This window comes from Zeugodacus cucurbitae, chromosome 6 (assembly GCF_028554725.1).
Source record: "Zeugodacus cucurbitae isolate PBARC_wt_2022May chromosome 6, idZeuCucr1.2, whole genome shotgun sequence".
Classification (NCBI taxonomy): Eukaryota; Metazoa; Arthropoda; class Insecta; order Diptera; family Tephritidae; genus Zeugodacus; species Zeugodacus cucurbitae.
Window position 1 is genome coordinate 5073921 of NC_071671.1, and position 27677 is coordinate 5101597.

General features: G+C 35.7%; 1 non-coding gene across 1 annotated transcript; it reads left to right on the forward strand.

The window, feature by feature from the left end:
- The first annotated feature begins 14461 nt into the window (after positions 1 to 14461).
- On the forward strand, positions 14462 to 14533 carry Trnae-uuc (transfer RNA glutamic acid (anticodon UUC)). The gene has a single exon. It is a non-coding gene; the product is annotated as a tRNA-Glu (tRNA).
- Positions 14534 to 27677: the final 13144 nt, after the last annotated feature.

Below are 27677 nucleotides of genomic sequence, written 5' to 3' on the forward strand. Positions count from 1 at the left end.
ATTTGCTTTAGATGTATGTATGTATGATGGTATCCTATATTATAGCTGTAAATAAAATCAAATAGTACTATGTTCGCTTCATTTTCAATAAACCTAATGCTGTGGAAAAACATTTTTATGCGCTGAGTTATATTGCCAGTAAGCGCTTTATAATACAGCAACTACACATACATTCATGCGTTGAAATTTATATAAAATGAGATTTTTCAGCAGCATAATGGTATATTGGTCTAGACAACAGCTCATTTATTAAAGTGCAGCACTTAACACGTGACCTCTTGGATTATTATTGATTTGATTGAAGACGGTGTTGGCTGATTTCTGCGAATATAGTGCTTAAATTGATTTTGAAACTAAAAATAAATAGTTTGTTCTGTTGTAGAAACGTTATTTAGCTTTTCAAAAGATAGTTTTTGAGCATCTTGCTGGAAATTAAGTGTTTCAGGGTTAACTTGTGGATCATTCTAGCTGTCAACTTTCTAAAGCAACGCTGTACTATTGACACTCGCAAAAGCTTCCAAAAAATCATATTAATCCTTCCGATATTCTTAAATCATTTCAAAAATTTTATGATTAATTAGCGCTGTATTTGGAAGCCACCTACAATCAACTCCATTATCTACAACACCTCCATTTCAAAGAATATTAATTTCATTTACGTAATAATGAAAAAAGCAAGAAAAATACAAAAACAAAGTAGATATTATGAGCAAGTATCCTTATCAATTTCCGCAGCTGCTAAGCACTTTTTAGGGCGAAAAGCTATTTCAAATTCAATTGGGCTTATCCCCTGCAATACCTGTGAAATTAATTAGAATTTGCTCATTAAGAGATCGGGAGCGATGTGGGTGAGTAATAATCAGAGGCGGAAGCATAAAGAAAGGGAATAATGAAGTGACAGTGGTATTACTTCATAGGAATATCAAGAATGTGTGAAGGATTAAGTAAGTGAAGCAAGTTGAATGGTCAAATAGAAATAATATTTCATCAAATGAGCATTTCAGGCGAAACTAATTAAGGATTAATTTGTATAAAAGACAATAACGGACAAGGCGACTCACTATCGTACGACTTCTTTAACCTGATGCTGGAGAAAATAATACGAGCTGCAGAGCTAAATAGAGAAGCTACAATTTTCTATAAGAGTGTACAGCTGCTGGCGTACGCCTCTGATATGGATATCATTGGAAACAACACCCGCACCGTTAGTTCTGCTTTTTCCAAACTGGATAAGGAAGCGAAGCGTGTGGGTCTGGTGGTGAACGAGGACAAGACGAAATATCTCCTGTCATCAAATAAACAGCAAGAGCATTCCCGTCTTGGTCATAACTTTCAAGTTGTTGATAATTTCATATACCCAGGCACCAGCATCAACACCACAAATAATGTCAGCGTCGAAATCCAACGCAGAATCACTCTTGCCAATAGGTGCTACCACGGACTGAGTAGGCAATTGAAAAGTAAAGTCCTCTCTCGACGAACAAAAACCAAACTCTACAAGTCCCTCATCATTCTCGTCTGTCTTTATGCTGCAGAAGCGTGGGCGATGTCAACATCAGATGAGACGACACTAGGAGTTTTGCGCAAGATTTATGGTCCCATAAACATTGGCAACAGCGAATACCGCAGAAGATGGAATGATGAGCTGTATGTGTTATTCGACGACATAGACATAGTCAAGCGAATAAAAAGACAGCGGCTACGCTGGCTAGGTCATGTTGTTCGAATGAACGAAAGTGCTTTAGCTGATGGAAGTCGTGGAAGAGGGAGACCTCCACTCCGATGGAAGGACCAGGTTCACTTGGTATAACCAATTGGCGCCAAACTGCCAAAAGGAGAGATGCGTGGCCCGCTGTTGTGGGCTCGGCTATAACCGCGTAAGCGCTGTATACGCCAGTCAAGAAGCAGAAGAAGAAGTGCAATGAGATTGCTATTAGAAAGGAAATATTTCGAAATCTTCTAGTTTGTTTATAAAACAGGAAAGAATAGAGACTAAATTGTATGTATAAGCGGAAGATGAAGTGGTTGCAATGGTCCAGACGATGCAAGTCCATACTGTAATTTAAATTTAGAAGATGTTATCGAATTAAGAATTTAAGAGAGAGGGGGAGCTCTTTTTTATGATAATTGCTTCCAAAACAGCATTACCATTACGTTATAACAGATGATATAAGGCTTAAAATATATTTTCTCAGACCCCAACAAACTTGGATTATTTATAATTTATTAATATCGAGTTATTTTTTATTTCAATACCTAAAAATATCTCCTCTCAACTAATCGTCGATTGCAAACCACTTAACAGCACTTTAGAAGTCACTAAATGCACAAATAACTTTAATTGGCCACAACTCACGGTGTATGGTTTGACCTATGCACTAATACAAGTACCTGTCAGTTGTGGCAGCGAAATAAGCAGCATAACATAACGGCACCGCTGCATGAGGCATAGCGAAGTTAAGTGGCAACAAAACCGCAAACGATGCCACCAGATTACATTTGCGCGCATAACTGTAATAAAAATACTCACATACATACATACATATATGTATATGTGTGTGTGCTCCGCTATGAGTGGGCATGCGGCTAAATGCACAATCCATTAAGTATCATCTACACCGTTAAATTGTAATATTTTGTGGTCGCCCATGGGGTTGCTTGGTATGGGCAAACAAACTCTTGGTCGGAAATTTTCAAGTGATACGAGGCGTGTGTGTTGTTTTTGTTGGCATGTATGTTGCATGCGGTTTTTAATGACAAAATAAAGATGTTCTTATTGCATGAAATGAACGTCGCACTCACTTCCACCACACGCGGCTGCGTGTAATATGCGTGTGTAGCTGCACTGGCATAAACTGTATTAATACGCATGTTTTCACATATTCATGTAAATATGCAGTCGGTTTGTGCCGACAAACTTTGCCTACGAAATTTACAACTTTGAGGGCGTACAACAGCAACCGCACTGCTAATTAATGCTTAACCATAAGTTATGTATACGCCATGTGGACCCAATGCCGCCGCCATTGCCGGAGTAGTGCAGCAACAAGATTAACACGCATTGCAGTTGGTGTATTAACAACAGAAGCGTTTAATTACAAGCCTTTAACTCTAGTATGCTAGATGCATGGTGTGTGTTGTTATTATTGTTGTTGTTGCATTAACTGTAACTGGATATAACTGAAAAGTAACTGGAATGTTAAAGTGGTTATAAGTACTTTTCTTCCATTTGAAGATTGTAATTTTTTATTAATAAAAATTAAATATGGTGGCAACTTTTTCATATTTTTGCAATATTTTTTTTTCTTTTCACGTTAGAATATTTCTTTGATTTGCGACTAATAATTATAATAGCAAATTAAATTTATTATACAGTTTTTTTAGTCTAAAATTTAATAAATTTATTTAACAGTTGGCAACTCTTTTCACTTAAACCATTATTTCTGAATGCCAGGAAGTTTGGAAAAGTTTCTATTAACTACCACACTATTGATTGCTATATTCAAATAAAGTTAAGCACTATTATTGTATTTTTTTGGAATGTTGGCAACCCTTTTTTAGTATTATTTCATTTTTATTGGAAATATTGTTTTTTTTATATTTTTGTTTTTATATAGAGTTTATGATGCCTAAGTGATGATATTTTGTGATTGAAATTATGTTGACAACCCTTTCAATGCCTACAATGAAAGCTATTTTAATTTGCAATCATTGTGGTACCATCATTGTAATACTTTAGGTTTTTTAATTAAATAATTATTGTTTTTCAATAATATTTTTAAAATGAAAATACAGTGTAATCCGGTTATAATGGACTCCACGGGACCATGTCAAATTGTCCATTATAACCAAGTGTCCATCTAGTCAGAATATACAATTTTTAACTCAAAAAGTAAATTCAATGTGTTTTTTTATTAAAGCAATAAAGTTTATGAATAAAAATATTAATAAAAAATTATGAATAAAAATAAAATAAACCATTTAAACAGTAATTCATCAACTTGAGGATGTGTCGCCACTCTTATTTTTTTTCTCTTGTCGTTGACTTTCCAATCATTTTTTTATTTTTTCCCGATTAATCCATATGTTCGAAACAGTCTGTTTTTTAGGTTTTTGTTCAAGCAAATGTCAGCTTGGGAAGTTCCTCCTTCAATTTCGCATATTATTGTATATTTTTCATGCAAAGTAAATGCTCGCTTTTTATTTTTTTCCGACATTTTTCTTAAAATTAACAACTCTCAATGAAAAGCCAACGAACGTCACTTTTAGCCCACCGCAGAAGTTGTTTGCCGTCTTTGAATTATTTCCAAAAAAAAAGTAACATTTTCTGCTGCAGAGACTGATTGTGTCTCTTGATCGGATTCGGGGAAATACAAAATTTTGCTTATTGCCAACTGATTGCCAACTTTGTTTTGGAATTTTATTTTGAAAGCTTCGATTATTATGGACAAAATCCGATTTTATTGTCTATTATAACCGGAGTCCATTATAACCGAGTCTATTTTAAGCGAGTTTTTTACATATGTTTGAACTGGGACTTGACAAAGAGGTACATAATAACAGAGTTTCCATCTTAAGCGAGTCCATTATAAATGGATTACACATTTAAATTAAATATTTTTTGTGTAAAGCTGGTAACCCCATGATAATGGGCTTTTAAGGCTTTTACAATTTTGGTTGTAAGAAATTTCCTACGATTTTTACAGTTTATTGCTCTTAACTGAATTATCTAAATAAATGTTCTTAATTTTTTAGTCAAGTGGCAACCCTAGAGCAATATATACATGTGGGATTATAAGTAGAGTTATAAGTTATAATTAAAGTCATAGCATAACAGATGGCAACCACCTGTTCGAATTTCGATATAATAGTTCGGATAGTGGATTATAACCGGCGGCCATCATAATTTCTAAGATTACTTACATATGTACATAGAATAGTGTCGAACACTCGCTTTTGCACCGCGTACGCGGGACCACACAGTCTTTTTATAATTATAATGTAATACTTGAACTTTGCCCCTAGTTTTAAGCATTTGTGAAATAGATGAATAATAAAGTTTGGATTAATACGTCGGAGAACGCGAAGTTTTATTAATCGAATCGCCAATGGGTTACCGAAAATCATAGAATCTTCTGCCCGATGGCAGATAATTCTACATACATATATCAACAACAAATTCAAAAACAAATCTTGTCTTTTCTCTAAATATTGTAATTTAATATTCATAAAATGAGTTAAATTGTAAAATAATTGAAAAGGTGGCAACACTAAAATACACAAAAATCTAAAATACATTATTATATTATAAACAATGTATATTTCACACTTTGAACTTAATTTAGAAAAAAAATGTAATTATATAAAATTGAAAAAAAAAATCAAAAAGTTCAGCTGCTCGTTCGTCTATCATCGTTCGTTATTGTTAGAATAGATTTCATTGTTGCATTTTGTTGTGTCCATTTATATTAATACTTTACATTGCATACCAACATTTCATACAAATGCGCTGTCAACTGATTCACCAAATGACCCATAAACATACAAATGCTAACCTCAACCTCAACATAATAGTATACTCACACACACCCACACCCGCTTCGGTCAAATGTCGCCACGCATTCGCGAGTGTGCACATTCCAGTTGCGCCCTTCAACACATCGCTTTGCATTTTGATAAATGCCAAAATATTCACTTTACTTTATTTTCAAATTAAATATTACATTTTGACGGTTGTTGTGCACATTTGCTGATTTTCGGACGCTTGCCTCGCTTACACAACGCACACACACATGTTAAACCTACATGGTTGGTTAGCCGGCGATAATTCGTGTTGACGTGCGCATTTGTGACGTTTGCATGTCAACAAGCAGGTCAAACAGCCAAATAATAGTCAGTGAAGCGTGCCATTTCATTCACCCACACACCTCTTCAACTACCCCTCACAACAAAATGTGTACTACTACCGTTAATAATTCCCGCATTGTGTCTGGTTTTGTATTTTTCAGCCATTACTATGTTGTTTAACGAAAATGCCACCTTCATGATTAGCTAAATAAATGGATTCGTTATTATTTGAATGTTTTCATGCACGCTTTTGCGCATTTGCGCCAAGTTGCCAAAAACAAACCAAAAGAAAAAACAGTTGAATTCATTTAATTCCTTTCATTTATTTAATAAGTGCGCGCGTTGTAGCATGCTTTTAGGCGGTTTATCATAAATATACGAAATAATGAATAACAAAAAATTTCACTTTGATATGCCGTTGAGTTGTAAAGTGGTGAAGTTGAAAAATGTTAGAAAAGCTGCCATTGTTGTTTATTTAGTGCTTTAAGTATATTGTTGTTGTTGTTTTTTTCACTTGTCAAGTGTAGCACAAAGTGGTTGGAGTTGCGGCTTAGTGATAGCATTCGAGTGGGTGTGTTCAGCGAGTGGTTTTCTTTTATAAAGTTTCTGTATATAGGGTGATCTATCTTGAAAATGTAGAAAGGAGACCTAATTTTGTTGTACGAGGGCTGCTATATATATTTCTGGCCTAGGCAACACTAAGTGTTGCCAGTTACAATCTGACATTTCCATTGGAATTTTTGACATTTTTTAGCATAACATCTCTCAGAATGTTTTGTCATTTAATCGTGAATTGTTTTATTTACAGGGAATTAAAAAATTCATCTCGGCCAAAAAATGGAAGTAACTCGTGAACATTTTCGTGCGATCATTTTTCACAACTTTCGACGTGGATTATCGCGACAAGAGTGCATCGATGAACTAAAATCTTTGCATGGCTATGAAGCACCATCCTATAGCACTGTGAAAAAATGGTACAACGAATTCAATCGTGGCCGACGCTCGCTCAAAGACGAATTCCGTGAAGGTCGTCCAAAAACAGCCGTTGTGCCAGAAAACATCGATGCCGTACGTGAACTGACATTGCATGAACACCTGGCCGTAAAAAAGGTTTGTTCTCGTTGGATCCCGCACAATTTGACAATCGCTCAAAAAAAGGCTCAAAAAAGTGCTTCGAAAATTGGTTTGAGCACATGCAAGAGTGTATAAATCTTGATGGAGAATATTTTGAAAAACAATAAAACCATTTTTGTTGATAAATATTCTTATTTTCATTATTAGGCCAGAAATATATATAGCAGCCCTCGTATATAATAAAGGTAGCCACCAATTAGGGTGTATACTTACTTCAAAAGTATACAAAATTGTTCTGAAGTGTATTATAAGCCGACCCTATACTCATATATTTTTTTAGAAAAACATAGCCTCAAAACTTTCGCAGTGAATACATACAAAAGTCTAGCAAGATCGGCTATTAAATATTTTGATCGTATAAATAGAGAAACGATATTTTAGAGAGTGGATCAAATCATTGCAATATAAACGAAATCTTCAAAACATAACTGGAACGTCACTCCAAAAAACTATTCCAAAAAATATTAATCAGCTTCCTTGATCTTTCACGAGTTTTGTTCCAAAGAATTATCTTTGAGAGACGATCACCATATGATCGTTGGATGATCTTCCAAACGAAGGATTTTTGAGTTCTTGGCTTTATCTTGTGATCGTAGATTGCTTCTTGACATCTTCCTAATGCTATAAGAATTTATATATGATCTACGGTGCCCGCGCAACTTCGGTGTTCTTGGCAAAAAAAAAATTTGAATCGGGAGCTCGAGATCTTAGGCTTTCCATTATATTACAAAGCTTCGCTTATCATTATTAGATATAAGAATATTTTAGTCATATTAATTTCAAAATTATTTGGTAATACTTCTCAGCTGACTGTTCCAGTTCGTAAATGATCGAGTGAGTAGACCCGACAATCTTGGAAACAATTGTCCCTCTGTACTGTGGACTAAGAGGTACAAAATCAAGCTCAGAACAATATTTTCTTCTTTATCTTAAATATTCGAAAGAGAAAACGACCGCTAAATTTCTATTAATATTTTTGTTTGCTTCTAAAACGAACCACCATTTTTGTACTCACTTAGTTTCCTTTCAAAACAGTGATTATTAATGGACATTATTAAGTAGCAACAATATGAGGTGCCTAATGTGGCATTAAAACGAAATTGTTTAACTTATGACGCCGAGAAATGAATAGTAGACGAATGTAGCGAAATTTGCCTAAAACACGCTTAGCGAAAACCAAAAAAAAAAAAAAGAAGTCTTTGTGAGGTTATGTGCGGTTGTGAACCGAACAAAGGCGAGTGGGCAATATGAAATGTCAGCAAGGTCATTTGCATTACCATTTCCATTAACATAACTTAGTATTTTCGTTGCTTTTCATATTTTTATCAGACGGTGAATGGCAAAGGAACGCTAGACGAGATTTTGGCATGTTTTTCATTTTCTGTTTTTTTTTTTCAATTTTTTTCTACTTTTATTCTACTTTTTTTTTTGAGTTTACGTTACGTTTTTGAACGTGTTGACATGTCGGCGAGTAATTGACGCCCTTTGCAGGCGACAATAAAAGCCGCTCTCACTTAAGTACGGTAGAACTTGCACTATCAGACGAAATTATGGCAAAATATGGATAAAAAAATAAAAGTTGAAATTTAGATTACTTCAGTATTTGACGGCGAAAAGTCTGAAACTTTTCGGAACTACACTTAGAAACTTTATTTATTTTTTTTTTAAATGCATTTGCACTAAATAAATTTCCATAACTTATACGCACGCAACATTTATCATTTTATATACTCGAGCAGCTTTACAGCCAGCTAGACAGCCCTTTCCCGCTTGAAATCCACGAATTTCAATTAGAGACGCGCCCAAAAGCGCACAATTTTTGACAGTTTCATTGAATTTCTTAGCATTAATATAAAGCTGACATTTGAAGTTGATTTAAATGCCGACGCCAATACACAAACATACACACACATAGACGCATGTGCGTAAACTTAGCGTTTCTTTATTGTAGCTGTCACTTAACAGAACTTGCTGTCTCAACCGCAAAGTAAAGCTCGCCGCTTTTTGATAGCAAATTCTCGCGACTAATGAAAAAAAATGCTGTTTTTGAAAATACCAGCTGAAAAGTGTCAACGCGCAGTCACTATGAAAGCAGCTGTGTTCTACGCACTGAAAATGATTGGAGTTCAGGATTTGCTGATATGCAAAGCCGCTGAAGGCACACAGCAATTTTAACTTGATAATAATAAGGTGGAGATGAAAAAATGTTGAGGTATTATTTTTCAAGTAGACAAGCAGCAGATTTTTTATGAGAGGTTGCTACTGTCTTTTAAGCTTAATTTTCTTTGCTTTTCTATAACTTAATTTTTATATTCTCGCAACGAGTTAGATATAAGGTTATATATATCAAAATGATCACGGTGACGAGAAAAGTTTAAATCCGGATGTCTGTCTGTCCGTCCGTCCGTGCAAGCTGTAACTTGAGTAAAAATTGAGATATCTTAATGAAACTTGGAAGACGTATTTCTGGGCACCATAAGAAGGTTAAGTTCGAAAATGGGCGTAATCGGAATACTGTCACGCCCACAAAATGGCGAAAACCGAAAACACATAAAGTGCCATAACTAAGCCATAAATAAAGCTATGGAAATAAAATTTGGTATGACGGATCGCACTATGGAGGGGCATATTTGTATGAAATTTTTTGTGGGAAGTGGGCGTTCACTAAAGAGCTCATTAAATTTCTATATAATTGTATTAAGCTTCCTGTTTTGAAAATGGATGATTGATTAGAGATTTAAGCTTGTCTGGAAAACCAAGGAAGCTTGAGACTTCGCAAAGATACTTTTTTGTTAGGTTATTATCTACAAGGAACCTTGGGCTTTCGCAAAGATACATTTTTGTTCAACTTGCCTTACGGAAATCACTACATTCGTCATAATACAGCTGGAAAGGAATAAATCCATTATGAGTACATGGACATTCGGACTAATCTTTGCTATGTAAAGCACCTTCATCTAACTTAATAACCCAACAAGCAATAATTATGATTCCTATAAAGTCAACTGGAAGGTCAAAAGTCATACAAATATCGTGTAAATGGGAGTTAGGGAAGTGCTGAACCGATTTGTATCTATATTATCGCCAAATTGTTGCCAGATGACGGTCAGAAACACAAATTATATTGAAATAACTAATTCTCAGAAATTGTTCGACGCAGTCGTAATGAAGTCAGCATAAAGTATAGTGGTCACCATTTACGTTAAAGGGGGTTTAGAAAAGCGAAATATTGTTTTCGAAAAATTTTAGATAAGAGTTGCCACATGTAAGAGACACTAGATCTTATAAGTATAGAGTGGATATCTTCTTTAACGATGTTATGAAATTAAAATATTCAAATTGGATTAAGAAAGACCTTATATGAGAAGTAGGCGTGACTGAAGGCTTTTTTCGAACTGTATCAGAGTATGTAATTTTAATGTTAGGGATCTAAATTATAGAAGAATTTCAGAAAATAAGTAGTCTCGCTCACTTTGCCGTATGCAGAACTTATCGTTTAAATAATTTATAAATTATGAAATACAAACTAGAAGTTGGCGTTGTCACGGCTATTATCCGATTTTTGAACTGATCCACATAAAGTGCAGTAATATTATTATTGTAGATAAATTTAACATTTCTGCCGTTATTTGGACCATCTTAAGCGAAACTGAATCTGAATTTCATTTGAGAATTTGAAGTTAATATCTTTCACAATCAAATGCCACTCCGACAGTGAGGGAGTCAGCCAAAAATACATGGATAATCACAATGAATCGTAAGAAACTATTTTGCGTGATTATTGGAGTTAACTGTACTTTTTTGGCATGCCAAACGCGTCATTATACTTCCAACTCCTTTCTTTTGCCTACAACCACTACATTTCCACTTGTTCTTCAAAGTTCAAGCATATTTTGCACATCCCAAAAAAAAAACTGTCGAAGCTTCCTTTACATTATCTGAGGTTATTTATTTTTCCGCTTGTAAGCTTGTTGCAAGCAAAAACATTTGCTTGCTTTCATTACTCCACACTCCAGTTGGAGTTCACTCGCTTGATAGCCTTTTGCTCGTTCCACTTGTCATTTCACACTTGTTTCGCATTATTTTCACATTGCCTTCCTGCCTTTCTCTCTCACTCTCCAGCCACAGAACCAACTGACATTTATGTGTGGTATGTTTCGGTGTGTTTGTGTGTGGGATTGCAAGCGTGTAAAAATACAATAACTGACACTTGTTTGAAACAAAGAATGAACATTTCACAAAATGAATGTTTGGTAAATTTTTCATTTCAATTTTTGCTTCGATGCGTTTCTTTACACTACTCACTCTTCATTCTTCATTTCGGAGCAGCAGCCGTCAGCTCTTTCACTTGTTAGCTGCATTATTATCTACGTGTAATATTATTGGCTTTTGTGTTAACTGTTGCTATTGGTATTGGTATTGCAGCGCCGTTGTTTTTGTTGTTGTTGCTTCTCTATAGCTGTTGGCAACAAGATTTTTTTCGCCTCAGCAATATCATGCAAATACAAATTCTTTGACTTTATTAACTTCTATAACACTGTGTTCATGGCAATGAAAGGCAGTCAAGTCTATTTTCATTCGTTTTTATTGGTATGTGGCACGTTGTACAATAAATAACTCGGAGCATGAAGATGCAACAAGCGATATAGCGTGGCTGAAGTTCCTCTTGCAGAAATGTCATGCTAATTGAAAATGATTCCTAAAAGAATTTGTGAGGTTAGATATTTCTTTGGAGAAAAAAAGGAATTTGGTATCTTGAGAGATCATTAATACACTCCTAACTTTTCACTTGAATACAACTAAAACTCGTATCTACAACACCTGAGTAAAGCCTAGTTCACGAATATGATCCAAAGAGCCCAACTAATACCATAATCGACTTTGTAATCGAGAAAAAAAGCTAACAAAATTTCGATAAAATAGTGATACCATAATTCTTGTCTATCGAAAGTGAGACCGAGAAATAAGGAAGACATATAATGCTCAAAACGTATGACGAAGATTGTCGCGAAGGCAGAAACAGGGTGCTCTGTTAATTAGGGATCACAGTATGAGGGGAAACAAAAATCTCTAGTTATAAATTTCGAACCAGAGAATTATAAAATTATCCAGTGAAGATGAGATATGGCATTCGGAGATCTGATGAAACCGATTCCTTTATCCCCAGAAGATTACATACGTTCTACTAAACATATTGAGCATAGGAAATGAAAAATCAATTGGTTTTATATAGAGAAAATGTAAATAGAGAAAAGAGAGGATTCAAAAGAGAGAGATAGAGAGAGAGATTCTTTATAAGTTGGGAACTAACGTTTGACGAACGAAACCGATTCTTATATCCCCAGAAGATTACATACGTTCTACCAAACATATTAAGGATAGGAAATGAAAAATCAATTGGTTTTATATAGAGAAAATGTAAAGAGAGAAAAGAGAGGATTCAAAAAAGAGAGAGAGAGAGCAATACTCTTTATAAGTTGGGAACTAATGTCCTTTCCAGCTTGCTCACCATATTATATGGCATATTTCAGACTAAAAATACAATATTCGTACACTACACGTAAAATTTGCTCAGTTGCTCTATTGGTTTGATCAATTGTGAGATGACCTTCATTCCGAAGAGACCTTTTTGAGAACTGAGACAACGAGACTATCTTCAAACACTAAAAATATACAAAAAGATAATATTTTAGTGATTTCTTCTTCTCTCCTTGTACGTCGGTATTTACATACTTTTCTCTCACACTGTTGCCCGAGCAATTCGCTCCCCACACGACATGCAGTCGAGCAGTCAAACTGTCAATTATTTCCAATATTATCTATAGCAAAACAATTTCAAAATGAAAAATTCTTCAAATGACAATTACAAGCAATCGCATTACAACAACACTAACAAAGCTTAGAAAAAGCACGTGAAGTCAACAAAGTAAATTGCTGAGGAAATTTTGTTTTAAGGTTGGCCACTGCTTGCGGCAAACAATGATACAATAATTTTTATACTTTCTTACGGTTCGACTTCTACTATAGTTGTTGTTGTAAAAGAGAATGTGAGTGAGAACGAAAAAAGCATGAAAGTATATTTTTTGCAGACGACAACTTCGGCAGCATTCTTTGCATAGTTTTCCAGTCCATATAGAGGATCCACTTGGTTATGTGTGTGAGCATGTTCTTATGAGGAATGCAGTAGTTAAAAATGAGAGTACATGTTTACAAGAATTTAGTTAAAGAATATATGTACACATGAATACAAAAAAAGAGTGCGCCGAGGGAGTAGGAATGTCGTTAGGGTCTGTTGAATATAATGAAAATTCTTCAAGCAGCAACTTTTACACTTTAGTGCGTCGCTTGAAGGAAACTACAATATGAAACTACTGGCATTAACAATAGCAACTATATTACAACAATTGTACAACAAAATATTGGCAGTAAAATCCTTAAGCGTCATCGTCAAAACGAAGACAAGTTTGCCGGCATAACAACGGATCAGCTGAGCGGTTAAGGCGTGGAGTTACTGGAAATCAGGCAAAAGAAACACGAGAAACACAAAAACAAAAAATAAACAACATGAAAATGTCTTGTAAGTTTTTTGTTATGGCTGCTGTTGCCTTCCCCAGACCAGTCTACATGACGCGCTGCAAACACCCGCAGCCACAACTTCCGCTTTCTAAGCTGCTTTTGTTGCGTAACACTCAAGTGAGGAAAATCGAAAACTTAAACAACAAAAGCAAAAAAAAACTAATGTCTGGCTTTCACAAAACAACAATAACATTGAGACTGCAAAAATGAAGTTTGTTAAAGTCGCAACAAAAAGCTCGCATTTGCTTCGTTGGTTGGCAACACAAGGTGTATGCCGCCCGTCACATTGCTAACAATGCCAACGCGCGCTAAACAGTCAACAGACGCGTTGCAATGACAACAAACAACGCAAGCAACAATGGCAACAGCCGCTACTGCTACTACTACTACTGCGTCAAACAATGCTTGCAACAAACACTACAAATGTTGTTGGTATGCGGAAAAAACAACAATTGTTGCGAAAACAACGCTGACAGACAGTGTTGTGTTTTGGACCAAGTTTGAGAAATTTCTAAAAAATTATTTTATTCATATTTTGCCAGAAATATTAAGTTCACTAGCAGCAGCCATCACGTGATGTCATAAGCAACACAATGTGACTTTAAATTGATCACATGATCACATATCAACTGATCATAATATACACAAGATCACAAGCGGTTTGTGACTCAACTAACTGCCGCTTATTAAAGTCAACAACCACTGATTATTAATGTAGTATTTTTAGCAAAGAGCGTATCATTTTTGCAGAGATGATTTGTAGATATTCTCTCACAAGAAAACGTATTTGATATTTTTGACGCTCTCTGCTCTCACAAGAATTCTCTCCACGACTATTTTGTATGAAACGATCGTCTTGTACGATCTGTAGTCTAATGCAGCATTTGGTAAACGTTTTAACATATCCCATATGGTCTAGTGGCTAGGATATCTGGCTTTCACCCAGAAGGCCCGGGTTCGATTCCCGGTATGGGAAAGTTTTTTTTCCAATATTTGTATTTAATTTATATTCCTTTTAATGTCTGTGATTGAATATTTTATAGATTTTTTTTTATTATTTCAGATTAATTCTATTTTCAATAAATTATTTTTGACGTTAAATTTTTATAAAAAAACATAATTTAAAATTTTATGAAAAATCTATCTCATTTTGTACTATTTTTTCCTCTATTATTTCTTTTTATATTTTCAATATTTTATTTTTATTTGTTTTTTGCTAATTAAGTAATCAAATTTGAAATTATTTTTCATCTTAAATTTTTATTTAAAAAAAATTATTTAAGTTTTTATGAGAATTATTTCTAATTTTGAACTATTTTTTTAGTTTATTATTATTTTTTTCAGTGTTTTATTTTTATTTTTGTTTTTGCTATTTAAATATTCAAATTTAAAATTAATTTTTTATATTAATTTTTTTTTTTAACTTTCAATTTAATTCCCATCCACTGTCACACTATACCAGCCGTGACTCAATCCACTTCAAACAAAGAAAATCATTTCACGGCTGTCAAATTTTCTATTAAAAACCGTTAGTTGGTTGCGCTGCGTACTATACATACAACGTCTGCAAGTCAAAAGTGATTGGCGGGATCTGTCAAAGTGAGTATGGCGCCGCATTCGGGAGGCATTTAAAGGAGTAGTAAGAAAATAACTTCAACCAGCAGAGAGTGGGGTTAGACAGTTGGAATGAGTGCGCGAAAGACTCTCTAAAGTCTGGTGTCGCGTCATGAACGAGCTGGTGTTTCAAACAATTGTTGCGTTGTGGTGTGAAATTGTTAGCCAACCGTTACTAAGCGAGAAAACAATAAACCATGTTGAAGAGTATAAATTAGACAACTGCGGAAGGGAAAGGTTTAAGTGAAATTGTTTGGGTTGAAGGCGAGTTAATGAATTTTTACTGACACTTGCAGGATACTTTTCAAATTTTAGTTAAATTTTATTTCTGTTGTAACAACTTTAAATATATTTTTGTTGAAAAGCTCTTCATTTCATTAAACTTGACATAAAATTTTATTTGATTTTCACTTTTAATTACGAAATTTGTCGCAACCAACTTGTGTGTAAAAGTGAGTAGTAAAAGCGAAAGCAACTAAGCGAACGCAAATAATTAGTAAATGTGATGGCACACTTTAGTTTGTCGGTTGTGCTTACATACATAGATATATATATACGCAAACTAACGGATGCAGAAGTGTATATGAAACCCTCCTACATCCAACTACACACACTTTACTAATGATAACTTGGCAAATGTTGTCCTTGTGCACATTAGTCAGTCACTCGCTCACTCGTTTAGTCACTCGACGCAGTCACTCAGCCAACCAGCGATGCCTGCAATGCCACTAAACTTATGATTTATGCCACAATTCGTAAAATTGCCACCAGTGAGTGAAGTTGGTTTATTTGCTCTACTCCCCCCCCCCCTGTCCTCGCTCCCTCCAAACAGTTTCACAAGCAATTCAACTTTTACAAAATTGCAATAATGACTAAATTAGATGCTTAAATACACATACAAATGAGAGTTAACTGTACATGATACGTATAATATCAACTCAAGTGTATTGCGCTCAAAAAGCATAAAATATAGGTCAAGTTTACACATGAGCTTTTACAAAGTGATTAAAAACTTGCGTTACCGTGCTTTAGACACATCAACCGTTACAGCAGCTCTGTACCTGTCAGTGTTAGGCGCAGCAGGCGTTGGTAGGAAAGTTGTCACTAACTACATAACTAGCTAACTAACTAACTTATTAACGGGAAAATAGTGTTGCCTGTAGGAAATTTGGTGGGTGATTTTGGAGATTTTGTGGACTGAGCTTGTCAGATTACCAAGTCAGAAAAAATATTTTGAAGAAATATGTTATGGAGGATCAAATTTTATATTTGGGTTAAGTATCCCCTGAGATTTAAGGCTAGCAAAATCTGACTACTTAGATGTAGAATTCCAGTAGATGCCTTGCAGTAAGCGGTTCATAATATGAGCGTGTTGGATCGACAGCCGAGGAAGAATTTTCACTTTTTAATTCTTTGCATCACTTGTGAATTCTTCAAATATCTTGAGAATAATCTTAGTAAAAGTTCAGCCCCATTTCTAATTGATGATCCCGTAAATTTTCCCACCACTTTCATATATCTGTCTACTCTGAAAGATAATGATTTTATTCTCCATGTAAAATCGATATTGCGCCTCAGCATTGTAGTTCCCATCCGGCTTTTATGCTCTCGCAACAAAGTTGCTAAGAGAGTACAATAGTTTTGTTCCCAAAACGGTTGTATGTAACACCCAAAACTAAGCGAGTTAGATATAGAGTTATATACATATACCAAAGTGGTCAGGGTGACGAGTGGAGTTCTAATCCGGATGTCTGTCTGTCCGTCCGTCTGTCTGGCAAGCTGTAACTTGAGCAAAAATTAAGATATCTTGATGAAACTTGGTACACGTGTTTCTTGGCACCATAGGTAGGTTTGGTTACGGCGCAAAATCGGACCACTGCCACGCCCACAAAATGGCGAAAACCGAAAATTAAAATTTGGTACAAAGGATTGCTCAAGGAAGGGGCATATCCGGATGTAAGTTTTTTTGGTGAGGGTTCACAACCACGCCTACTTCCTATATACCAGAACACTATATGTATAAAGTAAGCACTAGTGAAGATATCAGAACAGAACTTTGCATAAATACTGCATTTAGAGTGTGGCACCCCCTTTCTAAAAATCGCCCAAATCGGAATATAGGTTTTCAAGGCCGCATATATCGAACATGAGGACCTCAGAACTTCTAATCTTTTTTTTTACCGAAAACATAGGTAAGTCTATAATTTAGGGTTTCCCTTTCAATGGACTTTATACCATATATATGACGAAAAATTAAATAAATAAATTGTATGTGATTGGCGTTCAACCGTTTAACCGTTTATAGCCGAATCGATGAGAGCGCGCCACTCCTCTCTTTCCTTCGCAGTTGGAGATTCCAAGTGTAACCAGGTCGCTCTCCACCTGGTCTCTCCAACGGAGTGGAGGCCTTCCCCTTCCTCGGCTTCCTCCGGTGGGTACTGCATCGAACACTTTCAGAGCTGGAGTGTTTTCGTCCATTCGGACAACATGACCTAGCCAGCGTAGCTGCTGTCTCTTTTTAAATAATTTGAATTTAATAAATAAATTGCGAGAGTGTAAAATGTAACTTAGTCCTGCCTTACTTGTTATGATCTCTCTCAACTTGAACCCGTTTTCGTTTTATACCACTGAGAGAATGTGAAATACATAGTGTTATATGAATTTTGAGAGTACAGTACCAACTTGCACGAATGAAATGTGCTTCAAAAAATGGCGGGTAGGCGACCTCTATTGATATTATTTTGAAACATATTTCCATACATAATGCCTTTTATAATTACAACAATTAGTTTAATTTATTACTTTATTATATAACGGCACTTAAAACTTTAATTGTGCAACGGTTTATTTTTAATTTTTTTCTGAAGCGAAACAAAGCTTCCGCACTCAGCGGATACCTGTGTGTGCATGTGTGTGTAATGTCCACAAACTAAATTTGCCAAAGTTAAATCCAATTTGCCAACAATACCAGCTGTGGCATGATGCAACAAAAGTAAGCATATTCATAACCGTAGATGCAGTTGGAGGTATGTATATTTGTATATCAATGAGTAAGTTGACAAAAATATGAGAGAATATTTATATACGAGTAGAAATGCATGTGCGGTGCCTATGGATGTTTGCACAACAGAGATCACGCTACCTTTGCCAATGACTGCTAATTGAGTCACAGCATGGATAGCTACATATATATAACACAAACTGAAACTTTTACCAAAATGCATAACTATACATACATACATTGTATATATGTATACATACTCCAAAGGTAAGCCTAAGTATGAGTGCCAGCATGAGAATGGCAGTAAGTGTAAATAAATACGCTTTAGAAATGTATATGGAAATTTCTGTTATAACTTTGTTATTGTTGTTGGCATAAATTTGCAAATTGACAGCACGTGACATTGCACTCTGGCAGCGGATGAATTTCCAGTGTACTAATGATGACGAAACTGGCTCAAGTTGGGTGCTCAGGCAAAGTAATGAGAGTGTTTATTTGTATTTTAAGTAAGTTAGTAGTAACCATAAGGACATACATACATATATATTTATAACAATCAAATAAGGGCCCCTGTTCGTCCACTCTGGTGCTTTGCTCTGAGTGACATAATTTCCTAAATGGATTTGTTGTGGACTTTTGGCATTTACTTTTCACTTTGCTATTAGAATTTCAACAATTTGTGTGTTAAAATTTTTGAAAGGTAACTACTAATGATGATTAAAAGTGAACGTGAATATATTACTTCATTATTGCTTTCATTTTGCAATTATTTGGGAAACGTGGTTCAGAGTTTTGTTGCGTTCACTATAAAAGTACATAATTCGTGAGCTTTCAAAGCTTTTACTCTCTACAAAGCAACTATCGGTGCATTATATGCCTCGGTAAATTAAATAATCGTTAATACTACTGTTTCTAGAAAAAATACGATTCTTAAAATACAATCTTGAGATTTAAAACCCTTCAGTATCGAATTATCGCTCTCAGCTACCTAAACTTGTGTCTTACACACTTCAGTGTGTGGACAGTAAACATTGGATTCAGATCCATACTTAGTTTCAAATTATTAAAGCCTTAAATATAAGATCTATCCTAAGTTTTCCTTATCGACCCTTCGTAATAAAGATCTTGAGCTTAGACGTAGAGCTTACTATCTTTAGGTATAGTTGCCGTCCCAGAGATTCATATAAGTTCACTCATAAAAGGTGGTCTCCGGAGGACCTTTCCACTAAGATCCTAAATTATGAACTTTTCCAATGATAAGCGAGCCACAGTAAGACCACCGAGTATTCTCCACTCAAAATTACTTATCAGGGATCAGATTAACCAATCATCAATGGACACAACCGTTGTTCCAAGAATTCCTTAATACAAACTCGTTCATCTGATAATGAATATGAATGAACAGATAGACCACAAGAATAGCTTGTACCGATTTCCTGAATAACGGAAAGCTGAGATTGAACACGTTTTCAAAAAAAAAAAAAAATCATTTTTAAAATCCGTTGTATAAGCCAACGCCAATGACTTTCCTTGAGTTCCTCCAATATATCATCTTCGCAATTTTTTTTGCCACTCAAATAGAAATCTATTGGTTTTCTATTACAGAATATATTTTTCACAATTCTCTCACACTCCCACAGACACATTTAGGCATTACAATTTTCACACGCCTACCAAATTCTCAAAATAAATATTTAAATGAAAAACGTACAAATGATGCAATTACCTACTCCCCAAACGGTCACCTAAATAAATTTCGAATTTTCAACAGCAATAAATTTACAAATGAAATAAAGCCAGCAGCAACAAAGCAAGTGCACGCGCCACTTAAACGCTGCCGAAGCGTAAAGTAGAAAAAGGGCTATACTAGCACATGGACCCACATCACAGATACATGACCCGTGCCTGGTAGTGCTGGTGGGGGTAAGTGATGGTGCTGGCAGGATTAGTGTTGAACCTAAAAATTCGTACGTTTGCCATGCAAAACACGTCGCCGGTGTAATTCGCAAAAACCAACACACTAAACATGTCCGGTCATAGAGAATTGTTAACGAGTGATTTCCGCTGAACGCCGAATGGCAGCGCCAGCGCCAGCGCAAAGTAACCAGAACGTGTTGCAACAAACACCACTTACAACAAGCAATAAGCAAATAATATTGAGAGTGCACAAAAAATAAACAGTACAACAACAACAACAACAACTGAAAAAGCATATTAAACGAGTACGAGCTTTAACCCGTTTAGCTGGTGCTGCATAATGAATGAATGGTTGCGGTCAAATTTGTATCGATACGGAGGGGTTAGTGTGAATTGAGTATAGCGGTATTAGTTCCAGTAGTGCTAGTGAGTTAGTTGGTTGTGTGTAGAAGTACACAGTTTTTTGTACCGGTATGCGTCTATTTAAGAGCGGAGCGCACTCATTTATTGGTGAATACAGTTCGAGGCTGCTAGGCCGTCTTACGCCATAAAAAAATATAAAACAAGTAAGGAAGAGCTAAGTTCGGGTGTAACCGAACATTTTATACTCTCGCAATTTATTTATTTGACTTTATTTATATTATGTAATACACAATTTGACCCACATATTCGTCATATATATTGTATAAAGTCCATTGAAAGTTGGAAACCATAATATTAGACTAGAAGCACCGAGGTCCTCGTGTTCGATATATGGGGCCTTAAAAAAATATGGTCCGATTTCGACGATTTTTAGAATGTGGCTGCCACACTATAAACATAGTATTTGTGCAAAGTTCTGCACCGATATCTTCACTAGTGCTTACTTTATATATTGTAAAGTAAACAATTCAGATCGACTTCAAAGTTCTGGTATATAGGAAGTAGGCGTGGTTGTGAAGCGATTTGGCCTATTTTCACAACATATCATTGGGATGTAAGGAAACTATTACAAACCAAGTTTCATTGAAATCGGTCGAGTAGTTCCTGAGATATGGTTTTTGACCCATAAGTGGGCGACGCCACGCCCATTTTCCATTTTGTAAAACAATCTGAGTGCAGCTTCCATCTGCCATTTCTTATGGGAAATTTAGTGTTTCTGCCGTTTTTCGTTAGTGAGTTAACCCATTTTTAGTAATTTTCAACGTATCCTTTGTATGGGAGGTGGGCGTGGTTATTATCCGATTTCTTTCATTTTTGGACTGTACTAAGTTTGGTTTATATAGCTCTATTGGTTTCCGAGATATGTACCAAAAACCAATTTGAGGGCGGGACCACGCCCACCTCCCCAAAAAAATTACATCCAAATGTGCCCCTCCCTAATGGGATCCTATGTTCCAAATTTCATTTTCATAACTTTATTATGGCTTAGTTATGACACTGTATAGGTTTTCGGTTTCCGCCATTTTGTGGGCGTGGCAGTGGACCGAGTTGGCCCATTTTCGAAAGCAACCTCCTCAGGGTGCCAAGGAACATGTGTTCCAAGTTTTATTAAGATATCTTAATTTTTACTCAAGTTATCGCTTGCACGGACAGACGGACAGACATCCGGATTTCAAATCCACTCGTCATCCTGATCATTTATGTATATATAACCCCATATCTAACTCTTATATTTCTTGGTGACACAAACAACCGTTATGTGAACAAAACTATGATACTCTGTGCAACAGGTTGCGAGAGTATAAAAATTGTGTTTATAGTATTAACGGAAACAAATCAAATATTTAGGCAAGCATAAGCATAAATATTGATCAAGAAAAAGACAGCCGAAAACATAGAGAAGCGTAAAATATGAGCTATGGTCATTGCTTATTCAGATCAGGTATTCGACGCATACTTACAGTGGCCAAAAGCCAAACGGTATACAAATACGTAATAGTTCGAGGAACTACCCGGTAAACATTAGTGGCCAATAGTTTTGAATGAAAAAAAGGATCCAAATATTTGGACGGATGATCGGAGGGGCTTGGATTCGAAGACATTTAAACTATAAATCGATAATCGAAGGAATGAAGGAAGACTCCCGTGTATAGAAGACTTGTGCATGAAAGTTCTGAAATTATAAGAGTAAACGAACGAAAGTTAATAATATGAAACATCGGAAGATGGACCGACGAAGAGAGCAAAATATTAATATCAATAAGCCGAAGATCAACGGCGGAGATTACAAATTATGGGGAAGGCTAAAAAATTAGAGACCTGCAGAATGGAGACTCGATTAGATTCAGGACCAGCTATATAGTATTTTGAAGTTATTAGGAAGGATTACATATAGGATGCTAAGGAAACCTAATTGAACGGATTGAAGAGGGATGAATTATAAGAATCATAAACAGATGAAAGAATATGACAATTGAAATACGGAAGATCAGGCGGGTGAAAGGTATTCAATACCCATAAGTTGACAACCTTAAAAGAAAGAATGAAGGTGGGATATATAGGGAACCTAATGGCTCGGATGGAAAGGGATGGGATACTAGGCTCATTGGATACTAAAATGAAATTTTTCTTGAAACTATAGAACTGAATAAATTGAAACCAACAATTCCTAATGGCTCACTGGGTAAGGAACGACTTCCTATACATTTTTCAAATTGCTAACATATGCCTGTTGGTTTTGTATTTGATTTTCAGCGTGTAAAAATATACACGCGCAGGCAAATCGCCTGAAAGTATGCGAACCAACAGGCATATAAAGTAAGGACGAGTCAGGCTTATATGTACACTAAACGCTCAAAGGTAAAAATATGCGGCCAAATCGAATTTTTGATTATTATTCGTAAACATTTCGGTGTTGCCAACAATAACCGTTACTTTTTCAATCCGGCAAACCACTGCAGTGAGAAATTCAATTTATGCTACATAAGGATATATATTTTAGCTGATTTGTTGATTGAGTGCGGTGTTCAAAAAAAGTGAGAAAATTTGTAAATTGAGGTGGAATTAATTTGGTGTGTGCTTTTTTGGGTAATTACATAGGGAAATACGTGATGAATAACTAACAAAAGCAGATTGCACTTGTATTCAAGAGTGCCATTGGATTGATAATTTACAAAATACTTCATATTCTTAAATACCGAAATTTCGGGATTATAGGCGGGTTCATATTGGGATCCCGTTTTGTTGTATAATATTTCTTCTCATTATAAATTATTTTACATAGCATTTCGGTAATGATTTTCGCCAGAAATATTAATGTTTTCTTCGGCAATATAAACCCCGAAAAATTTCGGGACCATATTTTATAGATTTTTAAGCTGCACTGCTGAAGTCTTTTAATTTTCAAAAATTCCTAAATCTTCAATATTCCTTATAAAATTATATAAATACAATTTTTAAAACAAATTATGAATCCCGAAATTTCGGGATCCCGTTTTATACTACAGACTTTTATATATGCATATTTTTTACGACCTCATTTAATAATTAATGCTTAACAAATTGGACTCGTTTTGAATTCCAGGGCGCTACCCATTTCAGACGCCCCCGAAATTTGCGTCTCTGTTGCGGCCATAAAACTATAAAGTTTTATGAGCACTTTTTTCGGGGGTGCGCTAGCCAGCTTAAGTCTTTTATGACCTGTGACACTCCATAAAGCAACAAAAACCAAATGCAATACAGTTTTTCGGCCACTTAGCATGAGCTACACCCACCAAAAGCTACTACTTAGCCACTTGTTTAGGCACACAATGTGGACTCGAAAAAAAAATACAGTTAAACAAAGAAAAAGTAAACAAAAACAATTGCAATTAATTTGACTATTTCGTGGCTTTTTTCCCTGTGCGTTTAGCGTTTTTCCATTCGTTCGATATTTTGTTGCCGTTAGCTGCCAGCATAGCGCGTTGCGTAAACTCGTAAAAAGCCGCGCAATTTTAATCACTTAATTGTTTTATTCTTTTATTGCTATTGCTTCTGCTATTATTATTATTATTGTTATTAATTTAATTGCGCACTTTTTTATGACTTAATTACTTAATGCGTTTATTTGTAGGATTTGTTGTTTTAGATTTATGCCACTTGTCACTTTTCATTGTTGTTGTTGCCGTTTTTGTACGGCGTTCGTGCATGACGGCATGTGGCAGACCATTGACAATGTTTCCGCGTCGTAAATTTTTGGTTTTTGTTTATAAAACACTGGAGGAGAGATAGTCTGTGAGCTGAATGAGATTTATGAGGCGGTTGAATTTGTTGCGTAGAGAAGAGAGAACAAATGTTTGAAAGCTGCTGAAAGGCTAATATAATTATCTGTTGTAACAAGGAAAAGAGTACAAAACCGCCCTCAAAATCTAAGAAAGTTAATTTCTCTCACGAAACCCCTAAAACGTAAACCTCGCTGACGTCACGTGATCCCTTAGAATATTAACAATATGACCTTACTTGACTCTTTTAATGTAAAAAAAATCCAACAAATTTTAGATAAATCCCGGCATAAGGTCAGTGATCATGTTCCAAAGTGTAAGAGAATTTTAGCCAAAGTACATTGATTCCACCTTAAATTGTAAAAAAAAACAGGTACAGGTTAAACACCCCGACAAAAAAGTAAACAAACGCCAGTTCAAACGCCATTGACACCGTTCTAACCAACCCTGACCAAAGTTCATTGATCCCACCCCAAAATTGTAACAAGCCTCGACCTAATATCAGTGACCCCGCTCTAAACTGTACACAAACATTTATCAAAGGTTATTGCTCCTATTCCAAAATGTAAACGAAGCCCGACCAAAGGTCATTGAACTCATCCCAAAAAGAAAATAAAATACTTTCAAAAATCATTGACCACATCCCAAAATATATACAAAACCCTACTAAAGGGGTCCTATTCCAAACAAACCCCTGCCAAAAATCTTTAATCATATTCTGAAATGTAAAATCATGCCAAAGATCATTACCCCATCCCAAAACGTAAACAAACCCATCACAAAGGTCATTGACCTCACCCCAAAATGTAAACAAACCTCTGTCAAAAGTCTTTGACCTTTCCCAAAATGTAAACAAACCCTGGTCAAAGGTCATTGACCTCGAACAAAATATGAACAAACAGGTCAATGACCTTAGATCGGGTTTGTTTACATTTTGAGGGTCACGTGACATCAGCTTTGTTTACATTTGTAGAGGCCCGTTATGTCATATTTGTTGGCGGGGGATCGGTCTTGTTTTGAGGAATCAGGTAAATGTAAAGGTTTTATGTGTTTTTACGGGTCACGAGAAGTTGAGTTATTTTATTGCTTTAAGTTAAGTAGATCAAAGATGTGGGTCAGGCGAGTATGTACACCGAAAACTTCCGCTTATTACTGGTTACTACTTTACGTGTAAGCAAATATCTCGAAAGATTTCTATAATAATGACCAAGCTTGCTGAACACTAGGTATAAAATAATTTTAGGGGTAACAAAAAATAATATTTTATTTATTTATTTTCAGTTTGCATGCACAAACTTTCTTCGCACACGTATTCTCCCATTTATTTGCTAAAACAATACCTTAACAATTTAACAACTTAATTCAATAAACTTACCTGCATGCTGAGAAGCAACAGTGCGCCAAATGAAAAATAAAATAAAAAAGTGCAAAAGTTTTGCATTTCTTGCAAACCCTTCAAACACCGGCACGCCTTAACAACAACTTTTCCTTCGCACTTTACTGCACTCACACAACAAATGCAGCCAAGTTGTTGAATCCCCTTAGCAACTACCGTCGAACGTCGTGTGTTGCACTTATGTGAGCGCATGCACATAGGTTTGCCTACAGGTGCGACTGGCAAATGTCGCTCAACGTCTTTAACCCTTTACTTACTCACTTACTACTTGCAGCAATGCGTGTTTAAGAAAAGTTGAAAGTTCTGTATTCTTTGTTATTGTATGCATAGTTGTTGCACACTTATGTCGACATCTACGCTTTAGTCCTTAGTTGCCTTTATTGTCTATCTCTAAATCTACTCGAGTAGCTCGTAATTCACTCGTTGCGTAGTTACTTTTTGTTGAGTTTTGCATTTGTAGCGTGAAGAATTGCATAAGAAAGTCAACGTGCACTTATTGCACACGTGTGCAAACCCACAGTTACTTCAGTAGATAACGGTAGCAGGAGAGAGTTGAAGCAAAAAGTGGTAGCTATTTGCAGTTACTTATTCCTCCTACAACTTCTATGCTTGTTATACCCTTTTGCCTGGCAGAAAGTATAGACTTTTTAGCAGTAAGACTCTTTTGTGCGTTGGTGAAAAAAAAGTTGCAAATTTCTTTATGTTAGCAATTTGGTTCGAAAATCATGAGATTATGTATGAAGGAACTCAGAGCTTGTATTTTCATGTGTATAAGTGAATTTCGTAGGAAAGTTTGATTTCGCTTTGGCACTTAATAATAGAGTAACGCAATTTATTGAATTTTAGTTGAAGTTCTTCAGTGATAACTGCGTAATTGCATATGATGTTTTAAGACTAGATTGGATTGGAATCTTAGCCAGTTAGTTGGTTTTTTATGCATCATGTTCTCTCTCAAAATTACTGATCAGCAATGCTGGGAATGCTAACTCAGGAATTTACAACTTTGTCTCTCTATGTCCCATACTTTTCGGAACGGTCTTTCAATTTTGACAGTGATTGTTTGAATTTAGTAAAGTCCAAGCCTTTTTCTGGACATTCCTAGAAACACACAGGTTTTCGGAGCACTCAAAACATGTTCAAAGGGTTCGCTTCCAGAAGAGAAGTATTGAGTAAATTGGAAGGAAAGTATACAAAAAATACCAGCTTCAAGGGTATTATATATTTTTCCAGATCCTAAAATATTTTCATTGTGGACTACGAGTATAGAGTATATTTTAGGTGATATAACAGAAAGGGACATGTAGAAGTTCACGCAAGTGAGGAAAGCTTCTAATTGTCATTCACTTGTGAGTGGCAAGGAACGATTCTTTTGCATATGTCTCAAGCAGCTCAGCACTTCCGGTTTTAGACCGGATACTTGGTCGCCTGAGTAGCCAACAGACATCCGTTTGGAGGGGAGCTAAAGTGAGAAGGCGAAGCCCGCTTCTGCGGTTGTGCGTAGGGTTTGGGACCCACCACATAAAGAAAACCTCCCCAATGAAAGACCTTCGGCGATAATAGCTTAAAGCGGTTCCTACGCCAATTATATATATATATAACAGAAAGTACGACAAAAAGTGCTGATGTGAGATCAAGCTAAAAACGTGTGAGGAAACCGGTTCTGAAGTGTCAGCGGCAGTACAGAATATTTAGAGTGCTGTGAATATGCTGCGAATAATATAAGGCTAAAGATTAGCTCCCTAAAGATCCAACATTCAGCAGCGTCCGTTGAAAATGAAGAATTTGATTGTAAATATTTTATAGATGTTACCATTGAGCTTAAAAGAGACCATTAATAGCAATGGTCCGACCTAATGAGATAGTGTTCCACATAAGCAAAAGGAAGAATAGGGCGGTTGGAATATAGAACTGTGGAAGACTTTCCAAGCAGAAGTTTGCTTCAAAAGCGTCCTCCAGATAATAGAAAATATTCTAGGTAATGCAGTTCTAGTATTATAAGGTCCATTGTGTC